General features: G+C 33.8%; 1 long non-coding RNA gene across 1 annotated transcript in view; it reads right to left on the reverse strand.

Moving 5' to 3' along the window:
- LOC145963640 (uncharacterized) overlaps positions 1–26,147 on the reverse strand; it is a 41,990-nt gene that overhangs the window by 771 nt on the left and 15,072 nt on the right. The gene's annotated exons all lie outside the window — the stretch shown is intronic.

Consider the following 26,147-nt stretch of genomic DNA (forward strand, 5'->3'; position numbering starts at 1 on the left):
CCGAAAATACGTATGCAATAAATTTCGATGTATGAAATCCTGACTGAAATCTCCGAATGGCGAAAAGTTTAAATCTCGGGCAAAATTGGATTACATTGTATAAGAAATACAAACACAAATTCTTAAAGCTGATTATAGAGTTCAATGCAACAGTGGCTTTCAACTCGCTTTTCAAACGAACGGTAAAGCACATCTAAACCCGATTTCAGCAATAACTTTAAGTTAACTTAACAACTTTAGGATTTATTTTTGCAAGTTTTTGGAAAAGTGGGTCAAACTATTGTTTCCACGTGCAAAATCCTTCGAATGGTATGTACTTAAAGGACCGTCTTTTTGCTACTTAAAGCGAGCCTTGGTTTAAGATTTTTCCTTTGCGCAAAATGTATGTCGTACTTCTGAATAAGACGGTATTGTACGTGTGGAGAGTTACTTTTATCCCTTCCGTCCAATATTCGTGAATTCTCCCTCGAGGCTTTCGATCAAAATTTTTCGCAGGACGAGAAATTTTTAAATGAAAGCTCATTAGAATGCCGAAAGAATTGTTTTCTCGGGGAACGTTTGATTTACCTCATCAGTGAGTTCTTAACTTCGGTGTGGGGTTTGAATAGCGGTCGAGTGCTCGAACGTAATGCTTTCACAAACTCGACTCGGTGAGTGGCTGTAGAAAGGTGTGAGAATTCGCGCGAGAGAAAGAGAGAGAGAGAAAGAGAAAGGTAAAGAATGATAGAGAGGCAGAAGGGGAAAGGGTTGGAGGATGGGGTTGCGAAGTGGAAGAGAGGAAGAGGGAAGCTCACGACGGCGTAGGATGGCAATTTGATTTTGCAACCTAGATAAAGAAAGCTTTCTTCCTCGTTATTGGTTACTACGAGTTCCTTGAAAGAATTCTATGCGATAGAATAATCATAATAACTTCATCTTGAACTTTCGACACGATATATACGCACATGTGGCGTGAATTACACCCGCGGCACAAGTTGCGTGATCGTGTAGCATAGATGTTCAGTGCTATCGAATGCTCGTTCGTGAGATGGATAGCCTTGTGGAATGACTCGTGCAAATTGCACAAAGCTAAATTATTGCCAAGGATCAATCTAAGAAATGAAACATCAAAAATACAATAATAATCTCCCTCCCTCTCTCTCTCTATTTTTATTTACATATTTCAAATCTTTCAATTATGATATTCACTTAATACTTTAATCAATCTTTAAAAATAATCTTTTCTTCTCCAAATGTCGCCAAAATAAAATTCATTCCAGCGATATGCACAGGAACAAACTCAAGCTTACTGAAATAAAAATTCACAATCGTAAACATAATGGATATAAACCAGCCAAGGCCATCCTTGTGCGAAAGACGCGGACATGAGAGATCGAGGAAGAAAGTCCCCAGACTACTCCCTTTCGCCGAAGTGTCGATAGAGTCGGTCGACCCAAAAACAAAGCCGTAACTCGATAGAGACGTCATCCTGCCGTCAAGAAACTCAGGGTGACAAGAATAGGGTGACTCATGAGAAGCAGCAGCCGCCACCGAGCCTCCCCCTCGCTCTTCCCTTCCCAGCAGAAGGTCTGTCTACCGAACCCCGCGCGTCCCTGACACCTCACAAAGATCTGGACGACGACAACGACGACGCTCGTCTTCTTGGGCGACCACGAACTGTCCAACTGTCCAAGTACCCATTTTCGCGCGGACCGGCGGGACACTTCCATCTCGCTCTACTATCGCGAATAATATCTCTCCGAGATACCGACAGACGCGTCTCGCCAAAACGAGTTCTGACAAATTCGTAATCGCGGACACTTCTTCTCCCTGCCTTTTCCTGTATCATTTCTGAATTTATCCTATCAGAACGTGCCACACATATCTCGACGGATCACAAATCGTCCAAAAAATAAGGATCTTCTCGATTCTGATCGTATTTTGCTTGTCCGTTTTTCTTACATAACGATGTGGAAAAATCCTCCCTTTAACGATTCCCCTTATTTGGGATCGCGGAACCTCATCCGTGAATTCGATTATGGAGATATATAGGAGATAGATATTTTTTTTATTTATTATTTTTGCCTTTCGATTTTGAAACAAGTTTATATAAATTTTATAGTAGTTACACTATAATAATGACGTGCATATAAAATATAAGTTTGATATACATAACAATATCTTATCTTAATTAATCTTTAATCTAATAATCTGATTTGATAGCTATAAAATTTTTATAATAATTGCACAAAAGTTTAAATTATTTCTAGATTATTTGAATTTATTTTCTCCCTGAGTTTATTTTTTAGATTTTCTTTGGTCTTATTCTTTCCTTGCCCTCTTTTTTCATTCAGTGATCCCGTCTCCCTTCGCTTCCAAAGTTTGATTTATTCTTATTGATATTGCACTGTTTCTTATTTCTGCTATATAATTTATTGCTAAATATTCTACCGTTTCGATTTCACTCTGACATATCCTACACATATTTTTTTCTTGTTCACGCCAAAATTTATGAAGTTCTTCGTTTCCACATCTAAATCTTGAACAATTTTATGAAAATCTCTCTGATATTGTAAAGTATTTTGAGGTTCTTATCGTTTACAACTTTTTATATCTTATATTATATCTGAAATTCCGAATATTATTCTATTTCTATTTATTTTTTAATCCCTATATTTCTTTTTCGGAGATATCTTATTTTAAATTAATAAATAAATTATTTTAAAATTAATAAATAAATTATGATGCGTAGTAGAGTACGAAATGAACACAGGAAAATTTCGCGTCCGATAAAAGGCAAAAAGAAAGATAAGATGTGATAATTTTACCGCTGAAGAAATCATGAGAATATCGAGAATAAATTAAATAGATGTGATTAATTGCCGCAAAGATAACAGAAAACATTATGTTTACGACTAGATCGAATGCACAGACTTGTATACACGAACTACGAGTCGCAGGAAAATTAATTTTCTTAATGGTCGCGAGAGTGCATGTACGTGTGATTTCGTTTTTATTTATTAATTTTCTTAATGGCATAATCTTCAGTTTACATCCGATTGCTATCGTTTCTTCCGGGAGATCAATTCGCTAGGATCAGGGCGGGGGACGCGGAGCATCCCCTTTAACGGGACCGGCTGTAAAAAATTAATTTTCTTAATGCAACACCATCTGCGAAATGGGGTGAGTGCCGAGATTGCGAAATAATTAGTGTTTCCTTGGTTGGCATCCGGGAACTGAAACCTCCAGGAAAATTCTCCTGGTATTAAGGCTTGACTGTATAAGTTTCATGGCTTATTGCCCACTGGAATATTATATGTATTATACTGCATAGTACTTTCGCAGGTGCATGATGCGTATTCGTATGAGAAATCGCGATACTTAGGTGATAATTGTAATATTTTTATTTAGAAACGCTCGAGGGTCAATTAAAATTTTGTTAATAAAATAATATTTATCGCGCAATGAACGCGAAATTTCTTGTATATATTTTTTTTCGATAAAATGTTCGCACAATTTTTATTTCTTTTTATAATTACATTTTATTTAAAATATCAATTTTTCTTTCATATTTTCAAATTGTTATCAATTATAACTGACATTAATTATTTTCATTCATAAAAGAATTAATTGTTGTATTTTCTCTTGTTGCAATTTGACATATAAATATTTTTATACATTAATGATAATCAATATTTATTGAAATCACATCGATAATTAGTATAAGAAAAAAAAACAGATAAAATAAATATCTCTCGAGGCAGCGATAAATATTACTTTGTTCCACAGATAATAATTTAATATTGCCCGGTTCCTCAAATCGCATCTATATGTAAGAAGCGAATGTTTGAAAGTTTCTTCAAGGTTGAAAGACGTGTTTTACATTTCAGTACCATTAAGAAAATGAGATTTGCAATTCAGATAGGCAAGATACTTCGCGGATTTGCATTGACATTGCCGACTTTTTCAGGAGAAAACTCGAAATGCATCCTGTAACACACTCGTTATCGAAGATTAGACTAATCATTTAATAGTCACTACAAAGAAGAAAGACATAGGCTGTCAAGTCGTAGTTCTCAAGATCATCAGAAGATAACCTTCATACAAATTTAATGCTGAGCTCTTCATTCTTCTGCAAAAATAACGCATGCAATGCTCATGTCACCAGAGAGACTCGCTCTTTTTACGTATCTTAAATTTTGTTGTCAAGATTATTTTGGATGAGTCAATCAGAATCGAGAGTTCTGTCAACGAGGAGTCGTAAGTCTTCGGAAAACAGAGAACAGGACGGAGGAGAGCAACGGCGACCGATAGAAGAAACGGCGTCCTCCCTCCGGCAATCTCGTGTCGCGACGTCGTAACTGCCTCGGACGTTCTATAGGTCCGTAACCGTTTCGGAATCTGGGGGATGGGCGAGAAGGGTGATGGTTGGCACGAAGTACGGATACAGCGTAAATTGTTAAGGCGAGGCCTCGCCTAGTTATAAATTAGGAAAGAGGCAATCTCGCCCGGGCTGGATGTTTTCCCGCATTTTCCGCGCTCTCCCCGCCCGCCTCCCTGTCTCTTTGTACGAGGCTTTAGTACCGGTCATAAAAAAAGGAGGAAGCGAGCCGTCTCAGAAATCCAGCTGAAATTAAGCCCCATCGTGTATGGTTCCTTAAAAAAAAAGGAGAGAGAGGGAGAGAGAGAGAGAAAGAATGAAAGAGAGAGAGATGGAGAAGAAAGAAGGATGAAACGGCGCGCATTTTCTTCTCGCTTTCTTATCCTAATCACAGTTAGGCTACCTTTACTGTCTTTCGCGAGATTGCATCGCATTCGTACGACAGTATCGCGGCAAAAGCTTGCCCTTGTCATGGAAAGCGGTTTAAGGTAGAGACCGATCCGCTCAGTTAAAGACATGTTCCCTTAACTATAGACGTATGTCTCCAAAACATGAAAAAATTCTATAAGAAAATTCTACACGCAAAGAAAAACTATAAAACAATTATATTTATTAACTTCTACATATGTCTATAGTTCCTTATAATCATAAACGAACGTGAATATTTTTCCTCGAGTCTTGCCTTTTTCAGAATTTAGATAGAATTTATTCTCTTAAGTGGATTTAATATATCATTACAATAAGCAGTATTATGAGTTATATAAGTATAGCACTGATTGAGATAAATCAATTAGTGATAGTGATTTTTCCGAAGTCTTACTACCAATGAAATCTTACTACCAATCTTACTAGCAAGATGGAGGATCAAAGCGTGAGTATTTCTACTGAAAATTAGTGAAATAACCACTGATCTCCAACGAAATTTTGTCGCTGCTTTAATCAGTAATATATTTTCATTGATTCAGTTTAAAAGAGTTTCTTTCAAGAATTTTTAAAGATTAAATATTAAATATTTTTAAAGAATTTTTAAAAATTAAATATTAAATATTTTTAAAGAATTTTAAAAATAAAAATTAAATATTTCTAATTACATATATTTACAAACATTAACTTAGAATTAAAAATTATAAAATTAATTTAGAATGAAAAATTATAAATTATAAAAATTTATAAATATTTACACAATAAAAATTGTGTATAATATATTCATGGAAAAAATTGTATCGTATCATTAAAAATAAAAATTTAAATTATAGATTAAGAAGTGAATCATTTTTGATATGCAATTATAAATCGGAATGGGAAAAGATAATTTTCGAACAAGAGACTGATATTTATGAAAAACGTGATTTGTGTGTGTGATATATCGCACCGATTGTTTTTTTTTCTTTTTTATTTAATTCTATCAGATTCTTTTTATTAGATTTTCGGGATATATCTCTGACGTACGTGAATTCTGGCTTGCGTTTTTTTTTCCCCGAGACGGCTCGTGCCGAGGAGCAAGGGTATCACGCGAATATTCCATATCCCCGTCGAACGTGCCCTTTGTTCAATTCGGATAATATGAGAGTGTCAGATTTCAATCTCTCGATATACGAGAGAGATACGTGCGGCTCCTTTTTAATATCTCTAATATTTCCAGTCAATATTCCCCATTTATTCCCGATCCATCACTTGTCTGACGTGTAACCGGATGCCACCCCCTGCCATTTCTCCCCCGCCCTTTCCGCGAGTCAATCCGATATAGAGAGCAGAGTTCGAATTTCCCACTGTAAGGCGATCCTCCGTAAGTTGAGTGCAGAAGCAAATGTTTTCATTCCAGATGGAAAATAACCAGTACCGCATTTTATCCGGATGACACGCGTGTGTATGTGTATCGTATCCTCTTGATGTGGAAAAATAATTTCATCTCTCGTAATTTCCGGCAAAGAGTTCGTCTCAAAGATCCAGCAACACGCTTCTCGTCCATCGTCTCCGAACGAGAATGATTATATATACTTTAAATACGCGAATTTCTCAGCAACAGAGTGTCTTTTCTTTCTCTTTAATTAAAATAGAACATGTATAAACATTACGAATCAAAAATGTTTACAATATCTTTGTTTTACTCTTGAAGTTTCTCATACAAATTTCACATAGAAACTATCAATTAAACGTCGAACCGAGAAAAGGAGGAAAAAATGATCTCCGTAAAAGCAAGCTCACATCCTCATTCAAACTCGTCGATTCGCATCTCGAACGAGAACGATAAAAAAAAAAGAGGAGAACTGTCGCAGTCGCCGCTACGGAAGGGATCTCCGATTCCATCCAGTGGTTACGCCCAGAGCTAGTCAGGCTCGGCAGTGGGTTGGCCCGATTAGGATCAGGATCTGGAAACGAGCCTCTGGTTTAACCGGCTCACGCGCGCGCTCTCGTCGCAAAAACGAACGCGTCCAGCATCTCCGATCTGTACCCGGAATGTAGTCTTTCCGGCTACGTGTCGACGTCTCGAAACGATTGCTCGCCGAGCATTGACAGTTATCCGGTGAAAATTTCGCGTCCCGATCCACGCGAAGAACAGCTTACACTTGTGTTCGAGGGACTGTAACCGAGAAACTCGACAGTCGTCCGAAATTGCCCGCAAAAAATTTAAACAATTTTTGGCATCGTAAATTAAATGCTTAGATTTGTCTCATTTCAGCAGATTTTTAATCATTTTTAATATATTTTTTTTTTATTCATGTCTGTCAAGACATGAAATATATTTTATATTTATATAAAAAATATATATAATTAAAACATTATATCATAAAATTAAAATAACTGTATTGTTATAAAAATATATTAAAATTTATATATAAAAATATATTCTACGTTTTCGAATTATTCATGAAAGATCTTCTCCTTCCAGTCGTATGCTAACATTTATTAACATTATCAGTTGAGTCATTTTTCATCCGGTACATTTATTCTTTGATATCTGCGTTTTCTGATCTAAAAGCGTGGTTGGCTTTGCCAACACATATTTAATACAGAAAAATGTATTTACCCATCGCGCTGCTCTTTCTCGATGTAATATCTTAAGAGTGTATGCGAAACAGGAATACAAAACGCAATTTATTTTCGGCGGAGCAATAGAAGGGTCGGCACGAAACAAGGCGCGGGCCATTTCCTGCCGCCCCGATAATCGATTCCAAGTGATTGGATATGGATTATAATGGAAGTTAGACTTAATGCCGATGTACTCCACCCTGAAGCATTCGTGGCGAGATCTCTTGTAATACTCGAACGCACACAGAAAAAAAGGACGTTCTTGTTTTAAAAATATATTTAGTTTTAACACGGAAATCTTGAAATAAGATTATATTGCGTTAATTAAAGAAAAATATAATTGCTTGAATAATTGCTTAATTAAATGAAGCCATTTTAGTTCAATCAAGAAAAATATATTCTTATGATTTAAGATTTAATTTTCTTGAATGAAAAAAAAATAATGTTAGATAGAAAATAACATTTTTAAATCAAAGATTATAATTTTCTTAAAGTAGAATTAAATAATTATATATTCTTGAAGTGACAATTACAATATTAGAATAAGACTATAATATTGTTGAAATTTAAAATTATTAAATTCTTCTAAGAAGATTATAAATTGTTGTGTGTATACGAAACAATGAACGCGTTAGTTTAAGTATATAAGTTTTGATTTGACACTTATTTTTTTTCTGTTCAGATTGAGAATTAATTATTTCGGCGGGACGCACTCAATCGTTACGTCGTAAAGCAAAAATACATATATTCTCTGTCGTTATATAAAACGTTTTAAAAAAATTATCCATATTTTAAACAGAAATGCACTTCAATTACGATATTGATAGCTCCAATTTCCATACCTCCATATTGATTGACGAAGAATAACATGTGTCAAATATTAATTAATAACGAGAAAAGTCTCGATGGACCATTCGCTTAAAATTTTATTTTAAATAATTTTTTTTTAAATATCAATATGTATACAACACACGCATATTATCATCATCATCAATATCGTAAGAAGCGCGATATCAATTATTTTCCACATCTTGTCGTCGGGCAAGTTGGTCTGAATCCCGCAAACTTCCTCCGAAATTACTCTGATTCTCAGTTGACTTTCAGGCAATTGACTTTCGTTCTGCCAGCGGCAGACAGAAGTGTTGGCTAAATTAGGCGTAACGACCGCGAGACATGCGCGTGTATTTGTGTATTTGCAAAACTAATCCATTCCGCTTGCGTTGGCGGGTACCGCGAGACGTGCTGAATCGTTTCTGTGAGCGGGCGCAAGGAGTTTCCAATCTGGCCGCTGTCGTTTCCGGGAGAATTATGTGTTCCTCTTGCTTAGAGGAAAAGGTAATTAGTCCGGTCTGTTGAACGTTAATGCGATTATTTTACGTAAACGCCCTTTGTAGGAAGTTGTAATTGGATGAAGCCCCGTTTTACGTTTGATTTGCAATTTTACCTCCGTTTGAGCGTACGCATTATGCGACGTTACACGCCGATTAACACGACGTTCTTACCTCTGCTTTGTACCGTGCTGGAAACACCGGTGGAATGATTACAGTAATGCAAATTGCGAGATATACAAAACAGGCCAAATTAATAATACGTTTCTAACATGATGCAATTGTGCGTTAAGTACGTGTTATGTACAAAAAAAAATCCTTTCCAAGTTTTATTTTTAGCAACGTCACTGACTTGAGCTTTTAAAAAAATAGCTGGATAGTCTTTTATTTATAGACGAGAGAAATTAATACCGAACAATTTAATTTTATCTGACATGAAATATTGTGCACTAATTTAATGATATTAAGACCGATGTCTCCTCTTTTTCAGAATCTTTTTTTAGAATCACATCGAGTAGATATTCATAATAAATTACATCTTTTTAAGAAACTCGGAGAGGAAAGAGAAAAAGAGAGTATATGATGGTAGCGAAATTCTCTGATGACTTAATGTAATAAAGATTCTTTAGCTACGACACACGTATGTATAGTAAAGCTCTTGGAGATGTCGGAGAGCGACGTCAGTAGGGACGCGAGCAAAGAGGAGAATTCTTTGAAAGTCCTCGAAAGTAATAGGCTGCCTCTCGACCCGAAGTATCACGAATTAGATCTTGAGATAATGCCGCTTCAGCGCTAATGAATCCAAACTATTGAACTCCAATTACATCCTAAAATTGCTTAACTACGCTGAAATCCTGATGAGGAAATGAGAGATGAAGTAGTTACGAAACGAGCGGGAGACACAGAGACATCAGAGAGAGAGAGAGAGAGAGAGAAAGATAGAGAGGGAGAGAAAACGACAATGATTCGATATATATAATATCGTACATTTATTTCCCCCCCACATCGCGATTTCATTCTGATCGGACCTCATCCTGCTTTACAGCGAAACAAAAGTGCACCTTGCTTAAACGAAAAAATACGGAGTACGGCGAATTAAATTCAACTAAGATTGGCCGTGATAGGGGGGATGTAATCGCCGGTCCTTCCCCGCGATCAGATTGGAACATCGTTATTCGGACCGAACACCGTGAAAGTTGTTCCGTCGACCAAGATTCGTCGGTGATAACCGTCGTTCCCTAGGAACGGTTTCTTATCTGACGATTTTTTCAGGGTTTTGCACCGCAATCGACCGGAAGAACCGACCCGGGGACCGGAATTAAATGCCCGGATTCTGAATCTCGCGGGTTAGATAGAATTATATCTAAGCCCTTGTTAAGAAAATGTGATTAAGTCGGCGAGTGATTTAGCGGTTTTCGCGAATTCTATCGTGTATGAGAAATCGTGTGCGTAAAAAAAGAAAAAAAAATCAATACGTTACAGATATGTATCTAATCTTGCGGAGCGAGAAGTGTGTCCTACATCCTTGCAGACTTTTTTTTCATATCACCATAAATATCATACAATTCTCATCTTTCTTTCTGTCCAAGTTCCAACATCTGACATGTACTTGCTTTCAAACTCGGCCATCAGGCTCTATCGTATGCCGCTTTCTCATCCCTCGAGAGTAATTCGTTCCTCTTATGAAAACTCGTTCTCTCTCGACCAAAAACACGTCGACAGGCCAATCGTGAAATTCACCAGTTTGTTCGGGCTCTCTCGGCCGTGCGAATTTTTCGAGTACCATTTTCGCAGCAAATAAATGAATATTTATGACTCGCGATTTATGCAAAATGAAATTGCGGCTTAATAGAGAACCCGATACCGTCCATAACGTTGTATTAAATCCGCGGAGAGCGAAAAGCCTGTTTCCGAGGAAAGCAGAAAGAGCGTCTCTTACTTAGAACGAGGCGACGAGAAGAAAGGTAAAAGTCGCGAGAAGGGTGAGGGGGATAAGAGTGACAAGAGTAAGAAAAATGGCCCGCGACGACACAGTGGAGAGCAAACCGTAGAGATAGTAAAGAATCGCGCGCGCGCACCAATTCCACGGTCTATCTAGACGACACGGCAGATGGGAGACCTTTGAAAATCGCGTTGCGCCTTTTATCAAACACACGGCGCAGTTGTGCCTTCGCCGCGATTCAAGCAAGCTAAAGAAAACTGTGTCTGAAAGCCCCTGGCGAGAGCAACTTCGATGGACGAGCCATCGTTTGTGAGTTCGTTTAAAAATTCCCGTCTGAGGTATTCCCGCTACATGACGCTAAATGGCAAGGAAATATCCTTTCTTATTAATTCTAGTAATTCTCTTAAACTTTATATCAATGAAGATTTAACTGTCACGTTGAGACTTGATGGATTAAAAATCTTTTATGTTTTTTTTTTTATAAAAATAAACATTGCAAAAATTATCACTGACAAACGATTCCAAATTTGTTTCAAAGAAAAAGTAGTAATGGCAGTAATTGGTCAGACTATCCTGTGTTTCTGAAATATCTCGTATAAATGCTTTATTTTACTTGCATACAATTGCTTAAAATAATTTTTTTCTGTCTTTTATGTATAATAAAAATTTTAAAATATTGTCAGAAATAAGTTAAAATAAATAACTGTTATTTAGAATATACGGATTAAATTTGACAGGCTAAAAATCTCTTACAAATTTTTCACAAAAATAAATATTGCAAAAATTATCACTGACAAGTGATTCTAAATTTCTTTCGAAAGAAAAGTAATAAAAGTGATCACATCATTCTGTATTCTTGAAATAACTCATAAAATAGCTTCATTTCATTTATAGATATAATAGTTTAAAATAATTTTCTCCTGTCTCATCCATAAAATAAAAGATTGTTAAGATTGTTATAGATTGTTCGATTTTAAAAGATTGTCAGAGATATAAACATACCAAAATAAATAAATACTGTCGAAATTGGACGGATTAAATTTGATAAATTAAAATTTTGTTTACAAATCTTTTATAAAAATAAGCATTGCAAAAATTGTTACTGACAAACGATTCTAAATTTTTTTCGAGACAAAATTAGTAACCCGAAATGATAACCGGTCACATCTTGTGTTCCTGACATAGCTCGTAAAGTAGCCCCCCCCATTTTACTTACATATACAATTGCTTAAAATAATTTTCTCCTCTCTATTATTTATAAAATAACGATTTTAAAAGATTGTCAGAGATATAAACGTATCAAAATAAATAAATACTATCGAAATTGGACGGAAATTTGATAAATTAAAATTTGTTTCGTAAAAAAAGTAATAATCGATCAATTGCTTAAAATAATCTTCTCCCATTTCTTATCTAACAATAAGGATTTGAAAAGATTGTCAGAGATACGTCAGAATAAATAACGTAAACTGTGATTCACAGCCACGTGAAGAATTTACTTGGCGTGCTTTTTGGGGTAGAACTTCCCAGACAAATGCAAACAGATTGTCTCTCGACTGATATACGCGCCAGACTCTAATGGGTTAAATTGCAGCGAATGTACGGTGAACGATGCGATGTCGCTTCGACTACGAAACCAACGTTATTGACACACTGGCCGCTCCGGTGGCGAGATCGTTTCCAAGATCCGCGTGAAACCGCGGTTAAATCTGACGTAAAAATAAAGACGCGTTTTACGCCCCCGAGGGATCCGTGCAGGAAAGTGGAGCGTCCGAGGGACGGTCGTGGGAGGACGTGAGATTTACACGTGTGTCCCGTGATAGAGGGGGGGATGCGCGGGGGACGACACGAGGGGGAGCGAGAGCGAAAATACGCGGATAAAAAGAAGGGGAAAGAGAGAGATAGGGTTGGTAAACGAGGAGGAGGAAGTGGCGGAGGAGAATGAATCTCGCACATTTATGTAGTCCGCGTCTGCACTTAACTCTCTATGAGCCAATGAAGTGGCTAAATCACTTTACGACGGACGTTTACAACGCCATCGACCCCTATTTATTTATTACGCCGGGTCCACTCTCCCTCTTGCACGTGCCGCGTTTCCTCACTTCCAAGGGGAGGAAAGTAACTTTTCTCCTCCTTCTTCTCAGCTTATATCCCGGGGAAACAAATTTAATATGTGCCGTGGGAGACGCGGCAACGGGAGCTTCATTCCCTCGCGCGCTTGATATGGGAAATTTCATTGCATTGGAGTTGTACGTCAGCTGAAATTGCATACCGGTCGGTTTTTAGGTTTTATCGACGATCGAGCGATGCAATGAACGGAATTACCACACGTCAGAGATGATACGCGCATGATTATATCCATCGATTACGTGTCTTCCGTTAGTCAATTTGTGCGAAACGCGATACCGGCAGAAATTTCCGCCCTCGTCGAAGAAGCTACGTTATTTGAGTTCGCTTCCGTGACTCTCCGTTAAGTTGAGATACGATTTCCGGCGATACGATGTAAGCCGAGTCAAGAATCGTATTTACGTTTACGCGTATATAAAACCTGTCCTTTCATCTCATTTCGCGTCAAAGAGTGCAATCTCATTGAAATCCTCCTCCCCCGCGATTGCGGATAATCACGACGGGGAGGGAATAAGAAAAAAAAAGGAGAAGAAAAAGGAAGCGCGATGTTGTTTACCGCGTCGATCAATTTGATGCGAAGTGGAGGCTCGCTTAATTAATGCATTCTAGTCCGCCTCTCGTGCTTAATAAAGAAAAGAGAAGAAAAATCAATGTTCTCTCGCGGAGAGACGGTGGAGACCGAGATAGGAGAGTTTACCGAATTCATTACCATTCCGTTAATGCCATGCATATTTATAGTCTCTGCTGCTGCGTCGTCGGGACAGCTCGGTGACGCTCGCACGCAGATGTTCATTTACTCGGATTATCAAGAGAAGCGCATACAATGAATAAGTAGCGAGGACCGCAATCTCTCGCGAAAAAAATCTCACGTGAATCTCTCGCAGCGCGGTATGCGCGGCATTTCTTTTCTCGCGCGAGGAAGATACGCCAATTGTCATATTATCACGCGAATCGCGTTTACAATTTTCGTTCTCTACGTCGGAGGCAAATAAAAATATCTGATCCATCCTTTGTCAAGAGAGATGCAAATAGAAAAAAAAACAAAACCTTTTATTATAAAATATAGTCTCTTTTATGTGAGAGCATAACAACAAAGCTCTCTTTTTTCATTTTTCTTTTTTTTTCAAATATGTTTATATTTTGACTATGCAAGTTGATTTTTCATTATTTTTCATTTTCTAGATGAATTAATCATTACTGTTTTAAATTCCAATTAGCTGTGTAGTTACATAATTACTATTGTTAATTAAATAAATTTTCCAAAAATAAATAAAAATAAAACTTGAATAAATTGTTTTTATAGTATAATTGTGTTTATATAAATGTAAAAACACAGTTTATAATCTTTAAAAATGTGTACTTTAGTTATTTTAATATAATAAACAAATTAAAATTTTATATTTTTAATTTATTTCTCTTTTTCGAAAAAAATTTTAATAAGTTAATGGGATTTTTGCTATTAAAATGATACTAAATACGATATAATTTTTCATTAAATAATTTTTAATTAAATTTATAATAAAAATTTTTGTTATACACCTAATTAAAAAATATTCAAATTATGTTGTATTTGATGCAAAAAGTTTCGCAAGTCTCATTAATTTATTAAAATTATTTTTGACAAAAGATAAATTAAAATATAAAAAATGTAGAATCCTTTTTATTATATTAACAAAAAAGAAATGTGAAGAAAAATAATATTATATTGAAAAAATAATGAAAAAAACCATTTTTTTCTTTTTCTCAATGAAAAAAAACATGTTTTTTTTTTTCAACAATTGTTTTTTAGTTAAAAAAACAATCTTTTTATATCTCTATCGCGCTATCTCATGAAACAATTCGTTAAAGACGGTCCATATTTATTTTCACGATGTCGCGATGTTTTTTCCGAAACTTGACATCGTAAAAAATGTTTTAAGTAAAAAACGTTTTAGACTGAATTTACAAAATTTGGATCGAGAAAGAAATTGATAATTTGGTATTTTAAGATCATTTCTCAAGATTAATTTAGTTTTTTAAATATTATCATCCTAATTTTTTACATAAATTAATTTCTTGCATATTCGACATAAAAAGTTATGAAAGTAAGATGGTCAAAAGTTGAATAGTTTATGAGATATTTTATACAGTTTAATTTAACATATTTTTACACATAAATTATGAAATATCTAGTAAAATATTCATTATTTGATAATTTTACCTTTTTATAATAAAATAATGAAAAGAATCAATTGAGTTGTAACGAAATCACATAGTTGTTTAAGAAAAAAAAATATGTAGTTGCTGGTTGCAAATTTATATATTTTTCTGAAATATTTTTTTGTACGATGTCAAGTTTCGGAAAAAACATAATATATTTTATGTAACATTTTATGTGAAACATTCTGTATATTATTTTAGATATATGAGTGTATTTCTACATTTATTCTCACATTTTCCACACATTTTGTGAAGTATTTAATTCCTTTTAGTGGAGAACGTCCAAGTATTTAAATTTTCACACTACTTTATTTAAATAAGTTATCTTTTCAGAATTTTATCCGCTTTATTTCAAGACGTACAATATTTAATAGTGATGGATTATCTAAGTTTTTCAGTAAAATTATTATTATTGAAAATCGCATTAAGGTCAAGGATCGATCTCCATCAAAGGGGCGGTCTGAGGGCGCAAGAATAGAAGAATAGAACTACTGTGCGAGCATGATTTGCTCCATATTTCTAGAGTAATAAAGTTGTTCCTCTCTCTTCCGCGAGTGCGGAATATCGTATCGTCTTTACGACCCTTATACCTGACGCTTAAATCAGACTTACCGAGGACCTTTGTGCGAGTAGGAGAAAACCAGAGAGAAGGGTTGTGCGCCCTATCGCGCACCCTCGGACCATCCACCATATGCTCGATTACATGTAAAGTTTTGTCATTTGCGGTTGGACCGTATTACACGGGTTCACGGAGCTTATTTTACGCAGGGGCGAATCTCCATGTAAAAGCTAATGAAACTTACACTCCGGGCCCTCAACCGAAAGAGACCTCACCCTTCTATTCAAAAATATCTGCTGATATATCTTAAGATTGATTTAAATGTGTTGGTTTTGTATTTTGCTATAATATCAAAGAAAGATACGTTTAATTTTGCCAAAAAGAGAAGATCGTGAATTACATTCACTAGTTAAACAGTTTAATGTTATGTAAATCCGATGATGTGTAAATATTAACAATTCATTGTTTATAAAGTTTCATTATGCATTCGATAAATTTTAGCTAAGTAACACTAACTTGCATTTTTATTTTTTTTCGATAGTACAGATATGTGTATTTATATGAGTGATTAAAAGTAATCTTATAGAATTAATTAACTTTGCATTTTATGAATTTTGCGCACAATTGTTTCAATACATAAAAATAAAAATACTTCATATTCGAGTACATCTAGACTCTAAGAATATTTAAATATATTGTTTTTTTATTCAAATTAAATACGTTTATTTTAATAGCATTTTAATAAACAGTGCATGCGCACATATATGGTGTATACATGATTTAAATGAATAGGCAGATAAATTATTTCATCATCGCACGGATATGTAATTTACTACAGAAATGAGAAACGCATTTCCTTCATTGAAATTATCTGGCAATCGTGCGCAATTAACTCGCTCATTGGCATCAGTGTTTTGTTAAATATTGAATTTTTCCATTAACAGCTAGCATGTTCGCATAATTGCTATTTAACAAATCACTCCCGAGACACATAATATGGCAAATTAATTATTAATTTACGTAAAACACTGACTGTAATTCTCCAAGTATTCCTGTAAACAACTGAGAAAGAAAGACACACGGGACAATTTTGAAAAAAAAAAAAAAAAAAAAAAAATATATATATATATATATATATATATATATATATATATATATATATATATATATATATATATGACAGAACTTTTCTACTGAATAATGCATTTGGAAATAATATATCTTTATTAACTGTGTCGCAGCTTTTAAATAAAAAAAGAACAAGCTCTCGATATATGTATTTTTATTCTTCGTAAAAAAACCATCGTTTTCGATAGGAGATATTCCATCGGGTATTCGATCGGCACAGAATTAAACGACACGATTCCGAAACCGAATTTATTCGCAACGACCACTGCGTGGCTGTTTTAATCCCCGAGCGTAATATCCTCAGCCGTTCGAAGAGCCACGCTGTACGTTCGATACGTCGGCCGATTTTTAACAAGAGCAGACAGATGGATTGAAGTGCGGAAGCTCTGTATTCAAGTACCAGCTGAGCGCGGCGAAGGTACTCGTGCGAGAAGACCGGACAAGGGAGTAGGAAAAGGAAGTAAAGGTGGAAGAGAAGAGTGGAAAAGAGAGAGGAAAGGGAAAGAGTGGGAAAGCAGGACGCTGCACTCAAAGTTGATGGCGTCAGCTGTTAGGTACTGTTGTCGACTTTAGGTCGAAGCCCTACATCTGCCTCTTCCCTCGTCCAGTTCCTTCGACGAGAGAAGCTCCGTCGAGGCGACGAGACGAAAATAATATAATATTAAATCTCGCGGACCGCGGTACTCAACTCAAACGGATAATCCAAGTGGGATATCTTTTTTTTGGTGTATGCGAGAAAGTTATCAGACTTCCTATTATACGTATCTTACGTTTGCGCTCCGAAAGAAATCCCTCACTGGCCCGTAACCTTTTTTCACCCTCTCTTTTCTCTCTCTCTCATTTTCACCCATTTTATCCTCCTCTTTAAATTTCGCTCCCTATTCGGTGCGCTATTCTCCGGGAATACAATTTGATGTCGTTCTGCTATTCTGTTTGTGTGCCACGTTGCACCTCTTCGTGCTTCTCCCGTCCTGTTTCCTGCCATCAAGAGGGTAGGAAACTCCGTTCTCTTCTTCTATTACTCGGCGCGTAAACATTTGGACTAGGGAGGATCGGATAGCGTGACAAGGAAGTTCTTTCAACACTCCTCCATATATTAATAATTACACATAAAAGGCTATTTCCTATATAAATAGAATAAAATAGAATAAAAATAACAGAACGTATAAAACGATAGAAATATAGGAGAGCAAAAATAAAGATAAAGTAGTTTGTAGCGGCATAAAATGCATGCGAAATGAAACATTCTTCAATTATCACAAACATTTAAGCGCGAATAAATCGTTATTCTCCGCTTTATAATTATCCACGTAGGAAACTCCGCGAGCTCATTACGGCGAAAACATATAAAGCGAACAATACAAATAACGCGTCGAAATAAACAATTCTGTTTGCAAACGGATTGAGGATGATTCGATTGCCGTGAGCATCCCATTGATCATTGGAAGTTTGGCCCGTTTAATCAAACGTCATCGTAATGTTTGTTCGCATTTATGCGCTATAGAGCTTTTATTCTCCATATAATTACCGTTTAACAGTTTTGATCTTTCCGGATCATTTTCCTCGTGATAACGTACCCATGAAAATCTCACAGTTCGATATGTTTAATGGCGCGAGTGCGATTACTTGAATTACAATCGCGCCTTTCTGTCGCAATCTCGTGTATTAAGCGTGAGTAAAAGTTTCTTGCTTTATTTATATTACCATCAGATTGTATAATTTGGAAATATATTCAAGAATTGTATCGAATTTGCTTTTACAATCTTCAGTAATTGATAATTATTTTTTAGTGGGTAGCAAGTAAATTTTATTTTATTTAAATTTTCAAGTATCAGATTGTTTAATAATTTTAATCTTAAAATTTAAGTTATATTATCTAATATATGACGCAATTAAACTTATACCCCAAAGAATAATTAAACTCAAACACACACATACATATTTTTATGTTATTATTTTTAATTAGTTACATTAATTTTTTAAATCTAGATAAAGAATAACACATGCTAAATATGATGCAGACACTCACTGATAATTAATTCATCAAGTCATAAAAAATTTCTGGTTATTTCTATTATCGTCAAATCATATCATTTGGAAATGAGAAAATCATAAATTTAAATTATTTGTAAAATAATTGATAATCAATTTCAAGTAAATTTTATTTTAATCTTAATATTAAAATTTAAGATATGTTTCACAATACATGACAATAAAATTTATACTCCAAAGAACAATTCAACAATTAAACTCAATGATATTGTGTCATGCTATTACTTTCAATTCATTTAATTAATTTTCTTAAATTTGGATGGAGAACGCGATACGTGCTAAAGATATATGGTGCACACAGACACTCGCTGACATTAATTTATCGAAGTCAAATACGAAAAGTTCCTCTTTCTCGTATTTGCGACCATAGTTCATCTCCCACGTTGCTCCTTCGCAAAATTGTCATTTCATAAAAATATCTCACGTGTTTCGCGAGTCTATTCCGGAGCTCACGTGATTTTTTTTCTACACCGCAACGCGGAAAATGCCAGATGCGGCTCGCGATGCACGATCTGCCAGTGTCGCGATGAAGAATCCACTGCACGGTTCATTCTTTTTTCCGTTTTTCCTTGTTTTTCCATGTAACTCTTAGCGCGGGCACACGTTGTGTTTTATTTTAACACCTACGATCGTGCGGTCTGGCTTGAATTTGCCATTGTCGCGCACGCTTTAGCGAACACATGACGCTACGTCACCGTCGATTTCTGCTCGTGACATTACGTCCTATTATTTCGTGCGAATAAACGAAATCACTTTCCAACATGATCGGGCAGTTTCAAGATAATTATCCGTGTCAATCTTTCCAAATCAAAGAACATTGATATTTTATAGTCAATTTTCTTTAATGCGAATTAAAAACAATTTTGCACGAATATTTTTATTAATTACTGATACATTATTATATGTGTTTTATATTTTTTTTCTACGTATGAAATATCTAAAGAATTTCAATCTTAAAATTTTAATCTTCAAATATCTATGCGTGTATATGTGTGCGTGTATCGTAATAAGTTCATCTCACAAAAGTATCTCGAGTAAAACTTGAAAACTAATCCATCGTGTAACCCGACAAAATACAGAAAATCGAATTTTCCTAGTTTTGCGTTATTCGATACCGTTGGGGTTCGTTTTCCGTAACCAAAAGAATCGTGTTTCGAACGGCGTAACCAACCGGTGAGGCTGAAAATTGTACAGCAAACTTTTAATCGAAATACATACGAACGCACTTATCTCATTTAAACGAGGATCTAAGTTCGAGATGAAACGAACGCTAATTCTTGCGTTATTTCTTAATTAAAGAGAAACGCAGAAATAATAACAGAGTAACTTTTTTCTCTGCATTTTGAAATTAAACTAGTTGATACATAAAACTAAATATAAGATATGTATATTTCGCTAATCTAGTGGGAAGAACGAAATTGATTTTGCGTACATCTCGGAGATACGCGGACCCATCAGATCTTTAATTATCAATTTCGTACAGGTCTTATAAACTTACACAGGTTATGAAAATCTATCAATATCTATGTAAGTTTAAATTAAAGGATCGCTAGGTCACACACGTCGAAAATTGAAGGATTAAGAGTTATCTCTCTGGTTAGGCGACATGTTTCGGTAATCAGAATGATTCCATATCGATTATGATTTTATCGTCACGAATCTAATTTTCAAGATAATCATACAGATACCGTATATATATCTCGCCTTGTATATATAAAGAAATCTTATCATGCTTCTACAATTACTTATATAGCCTCGTACACCTCGAAAAAACGGCGAAACACGAAAGCAATCATTCGAGCATGCATATAATGTAATACACGTGAAGGACAATTTCGTTCCATCAGTGTCGCCCTTTTTTTTTTGCTCCCCGGATATGCCATGGTCGAAAGAATCATGTTTCAATTCGCGTTACATTCGCATGCGATCGAAAATGTGACCGTACTGTATTTAAACTGGATTTCGCGCGGAAACACTCGTGGGACGGGTACCGGAACGATCGATCGATCCTCGACAATTTCGGCGCCGACAGGTCGAGAGGGCTCCGACGCGGTTACTGAAAATTTAAAAAAATAAAAAGAAAAAAAAGGAAGAGAAAAAGAGGAAGAGAAACGGACTCGCGGCATCGAAGGCAGACGTGCGCTCGCGCAGAAAGAGCGGCGTCGACGACCGACACAAAAGAGGGTGGAAGGGGGCGAAGGGGGCGTGCGAGAGATGTGTTTCGGGAGGAAAATATTGCGGCGCGATAAACGTCACCGATAAGCGCGTGGAGACGACCAATAAATTTTTTGACGGTTGACGGTGCCCCCGCGAACTTGTTTAGTGGCCGTAGGAATTCGAAATAAAATGCGTCGCTTTTCCCTCTATTGTTTTCTCTCCTCTCTTTCTCTCTCTCTCTCTTCCTCCCTCTCCCCTCTCTCTCTCTCTCTGTCTCTCTCTCTCTCTCTTCCCTTTTCGCGCTCTCGACGTTTTTTTCTTTTCGTTTTGCTCATCAACCTTTCGCATGGGAGAGAACGCATAGGGGGTATGTAACGGGGGTAGCACAAGAATTTTCCACGCGTTGTTGGAAAGTTTTGTTTCAGTCACGGATGCGCAGATAACCAATTTTTCCTCTCTTTTTTTCACCTCTTTTTTTTAATGAACTATTTCTCTGACATTCCGTTTGACATTATTTCGTTCCTCTCGATACGAGCAATTTGTTAACTCGAGTACACACGAGTGTTTTAAGAGTTAATTTTTTTGTTCGATAAAAGGAATTTGTCAATTTTCTAAGCCAGAAGTAACTTCAAAATTATAGTTTTTTTAAAATTATAATTTAGATTTAAAATAGATAAGTTTCATCCAACTTTATTTTTAATAAATATAATAAATTTGTGAATATATAAATTTGATAAATATATTTAATATTGTGATTGTGAACAGAATGCAAGAAATAGAAATTACATATATATATCGAAAGAAATCATAAGGATCTCTTAAATAAAAGAATTCTATCAGGAAGATTGAGACAAGATAAAATATTCTATTTTTAAAAATATTTAACATCTATTAATTTAATCCTGATAAGTGTAATTCTGTTTACATGAATATGCAATGTTCGGAACTTATTTGTCATTCGACAAAATGTTAAATTACAAATTTAATTTTCTCGGAAATTTTCTCTTTGCTTTTCAAAATTAATATTTGAATTATACGTATACTCATGTTTTAATCAAAGATTAAAATTAAATAAAAATTTAAAATACAAGATTTAGAGATACAAATAGAAAAAAAATTTCTTTCCTAAAATACTTTCTTTATGAAAACAAATAATAAATCTTGCTTTTTTCAAAATTTTGTTTTTTAAATATTTAATATCTTTATATATTGATTACTGCAAAATGATTTTTCATTACTTTTGATTTTTTAAATGATAGATTTGAACTAACTACCATTTTTAATATAGATCACATTTCAATTGGCTATATAATTATATAATTACTATTTTTAACTAGATAAACTTTTCAAAAACAAATCAAAATTGAACATAAATAAATTATCTTTACTATAAATACAAAAACACAGTTTATAATTTTTAAAAATGTATTTTAATTATTATTTTAATGTAAAAAAGAACTAAAATTTTTATATGTTTAATTTACTTTGATTTAAAAATAATTTTAATAAATTAATAAATTTTTTACGATTAAAATAACATGAAACGTAATTAGGATAATTTTTAATAAATAAAAATTTAAATAAAACTTTTTATTATACATTTAACTAAAAATTATCTGAAGCATACCATGTTTAATATAATTTGCTGCAAAAATTTATTAATTAAAATTCATTAAAACTATTTTCAAAAAAAGATAAATTAAAAATATAAGAACGTTAAATTTTTTTATTATATTACTAAGAGTATATGAAAAAATAATACAAAAGAAGAATTTGTTTTTTTTTGTTCATTTTCTATTAGAAAAAAATAATTTTTACATTTCTAATAAAGTTTTTTTGTATTTCTTACAAGATTACACATGATTCGAATAAAAATGTAAGGAGGAAGGATGCAGCTGTAAATTATCTCTGCAGAAACGTAAAAGGACTCGTGAGATAAAAAAAAGCATCCCCCTCGTTCCGTATATCATCGGATGGCTAGGTAAATGGGTGTCGCCGATCGGCCACCGTTGGGAAAACCGATAGCACAACGATCATTGAGTAAAAGCGTGATTGATAAAAAAGGAAACACGAAACGACCATTGCAGCTCCTCTCTCGGGGATCGTATCTATCGGCAGTAGCGTTAAAATGAAATGATTATCGTATATAACGATAACCTCGTCGCTAAATTGACGCAGGTATGCGAGGTAATAAAAACATTATAAAGCATCGATCGTTGCGTAAATGTGTTAATTTATCGGGAAAAAAAAGTATTTTCCTTCAATATTGAACTTTAAAAAACGCGACTTTTTTTAACATAACATAATATACTCAATTTTCGAGATAATTGACATAACGTAAACAATATAGCTTATTCATGTAATGTATTTCTCCGATTTAATAATTTCGTATAAATTATTTTAATAATAAAAAAGGCAAATTATTATATGAATCATTTTTCATGTAATTCATCAGCTGCAAAGAAATAATTTAAGAAAAATGTAGATTTTTTTATATATAAAAAAGAAGAAGAGAAAATATAAAGATTTTTTCACGAAAGATATCGTTACTATTTCTTTACGAAATGCATGGCAAATGGCGCGGGATTATGTTTGGAGACTGGGTATTAACTCAACTGATGCACATAGCGCATTCTTTGGATGTCAATAAAAGGATAAAGAGATGAGATCGACTTTGCTTGCCTCATATTGAGATATCGACTTTGCCGCAATATCCGGCAGATATTTTACAATACTACGAGCATGTTTCACTCGATTATTTATCCGAAAGCAATTTTCAAAGGAAGAAATATAATAGTTTTTTTTATCAGGACGATATAGCTTGTTGTGTGTAAATTAAAGAAAATGACTCCAATCACATACATAAGATTTTTTTACATTGAATTATTAATTTCGGTCATTTTAAAAATAAAGGAAACTTTTAAATAATATAATACTAAGTATATAGATTACATATAATGCGCCAAATATCATATATGAATTGATAGAAGCACATATTTTAAGCACAAGAATACATGATTTAAAAATTAAGACCGAATAGTTTTCTAAATCAGCCTGGCGATGTTTATCTCTTCCTATATATTATATAATTATATATTATATATATATATATATATAATTCTATATATTATAATAATTAAAATAGTTAATTTAAATTTATACCATAAGTAAATTTTTAATACAACTCATGTATGTGTGATTAATTTAAATTTTTATTGAATTAAAACAGATTCGATTCTTTTAATTATATCTTGTAACATTAATATAATTCATATATTTTTATATGTTGTATATGTACATTAGAAATTGCGTAGATTTATTACATGTGTACGTACATGTGTATTTGTGCGAATAATTTGCCATAATTTGCATCTAGTAGCAGACATTATAATATTGATAGAAGAATACATTTTTATTTAAAATATTAAATTTTTAATTAGTTATCAAGATAATATCACGACTAAGATTGTTGGTCTTGTTAGGATTATTGCTTTTTAAAAAAACTAAAATGTATATATTTATAAATTAGATGAGAAAAAATCATGATACGAATTTGAAAAATCTTATTTAATAAATAAAAAAATAAATAAAAGCACTTATATTAACAAATTTAGAAACAATTAATACAAAAATAAGATAAACATATACAATTATTTAATTAAACAATACAAAATATAATATTTTGGGAAATAAATGAATGACATAAATAAATAACATTATCTTAAATTATTATTTATTATAAAGATTATATTAAAGATTCTTTTAAACAATTATTTAGTAAAAATTGTTAATAAAATCAAGACGAATGCAAAACGAGATTTTTGTTGCGAAGATTTAGTCAAGACCAAGACAAGGTTTAAGTTTTTCAAAAATTTTCAATATCAATACAATATTTTTACGAATATTGTCTCGAGTCTTGTGCAACCCTAATCGTCATCATTGCGCATATATCCGCGTCCTCGCATCTAGGATCGCATCTTGTACATACATGGCGCGTTCTACATCAGTGGAACGTTACCTGGTTGGTCCGACAGGCATACCGTCACATCTATTAGTCAATGGCGAATGAATGTTTGATAGCGAGAGTTATGGTCCGATCAAATTCCAGCTCCCGCTGCTTACAGATATTTTATGTACATGACCGGCTGATATATAGGATGTATCTCTTATTTACGGCTTGCCGCGGATCGACGTGCGCGGAGGATATTTCCGCACTTGGCAAAAATTCCCACTTCTTCCTGGGTTCAATGTATTATTACATTCGAAAAACAATACATTCCTCATCGCAATTTATTTACAGCTTTATAGGATTTATGTTTCAAAGAACTTTCTATTTTGATTTTAGTAACAGATCGTTTAAAGATAGTGCGAGAGAGAGGAAGATTTAAAATTAATTTATATTTATTTAGAATATAAAATATATTAAAATTTTATAAATATATTGAAATTAAAATTTTATGTATTAAAATTTTTATATATTTAAATTTTTATATATTTAAATATTTTTATATATAAATTTTATATATATTAAATATTAAATATTTTTATATTTAAATTTTATATACTTAAAATTTAATTTTATATATTTATCATTTGTAGTTATTTCATATTATATATCAAACATATACACTTTCTCTGTACTAAATTATTACTAATAGAACTTGCGAACTACCAAACTACTGATCGTATACGACGTAATGATACGGTCCAAACATGAAACAGTTTGCAAAGACGGATTACATCATTTGTCTTTCAAATGGGAACACTTCCTATCAAATACAATTAGTAATAAAATCATTGATGGTTCTAAAGGACACACATACATAGCTATTTCTACTATTAACACAAATTAATACGCGATGAAAAGGTATATTACTCTCTGGAAACGCATATTGCAATCAAGGATTACAAGATTCAGTAGTATCAATATTTATTAATAAACTAGTATAATTTCATCTATAACAAATTTCACTCTCGATCATATTTGCAAAATCTAGCAAAATAGCATCATCGAAAAAATATATTTTGATATAGTATTAAGGAAAATAATAAAGTATTCTTACGAACGCCGTATTTTTGATAAAGGAAAAATTAATTTTGATCAACACGATCAATCGTTTGTAAAGTAAGAAGTGGAAGCGTTTAAAACTTATAGATTTCCGTAGTGACGAGAGCAATTTCGCGGATTAACGCTGCGTTGCGTAATAGAAGATACGCTTCAAGTGAGAGATCTCTCGCGCCCGATTGCAACGTTCTCCATTGTTA

The sequence above is a fragment of the Camponotus vicinus genome, unplaced genomic scaffold, assembly GCF_025532165.1.
Source record: "Camponotus vicinus isolate PSW18456_S1 unplaced genomic scaffold, iyCamVici1.0 SCAF_13, whole genome shotgun sequence".
Lineage (NCBI taxonomy): Eukaryota > Metazoa > Arthropoda > Insecta > Hymenoptera > Formicidae > Camponotus > Camponotus vicinus.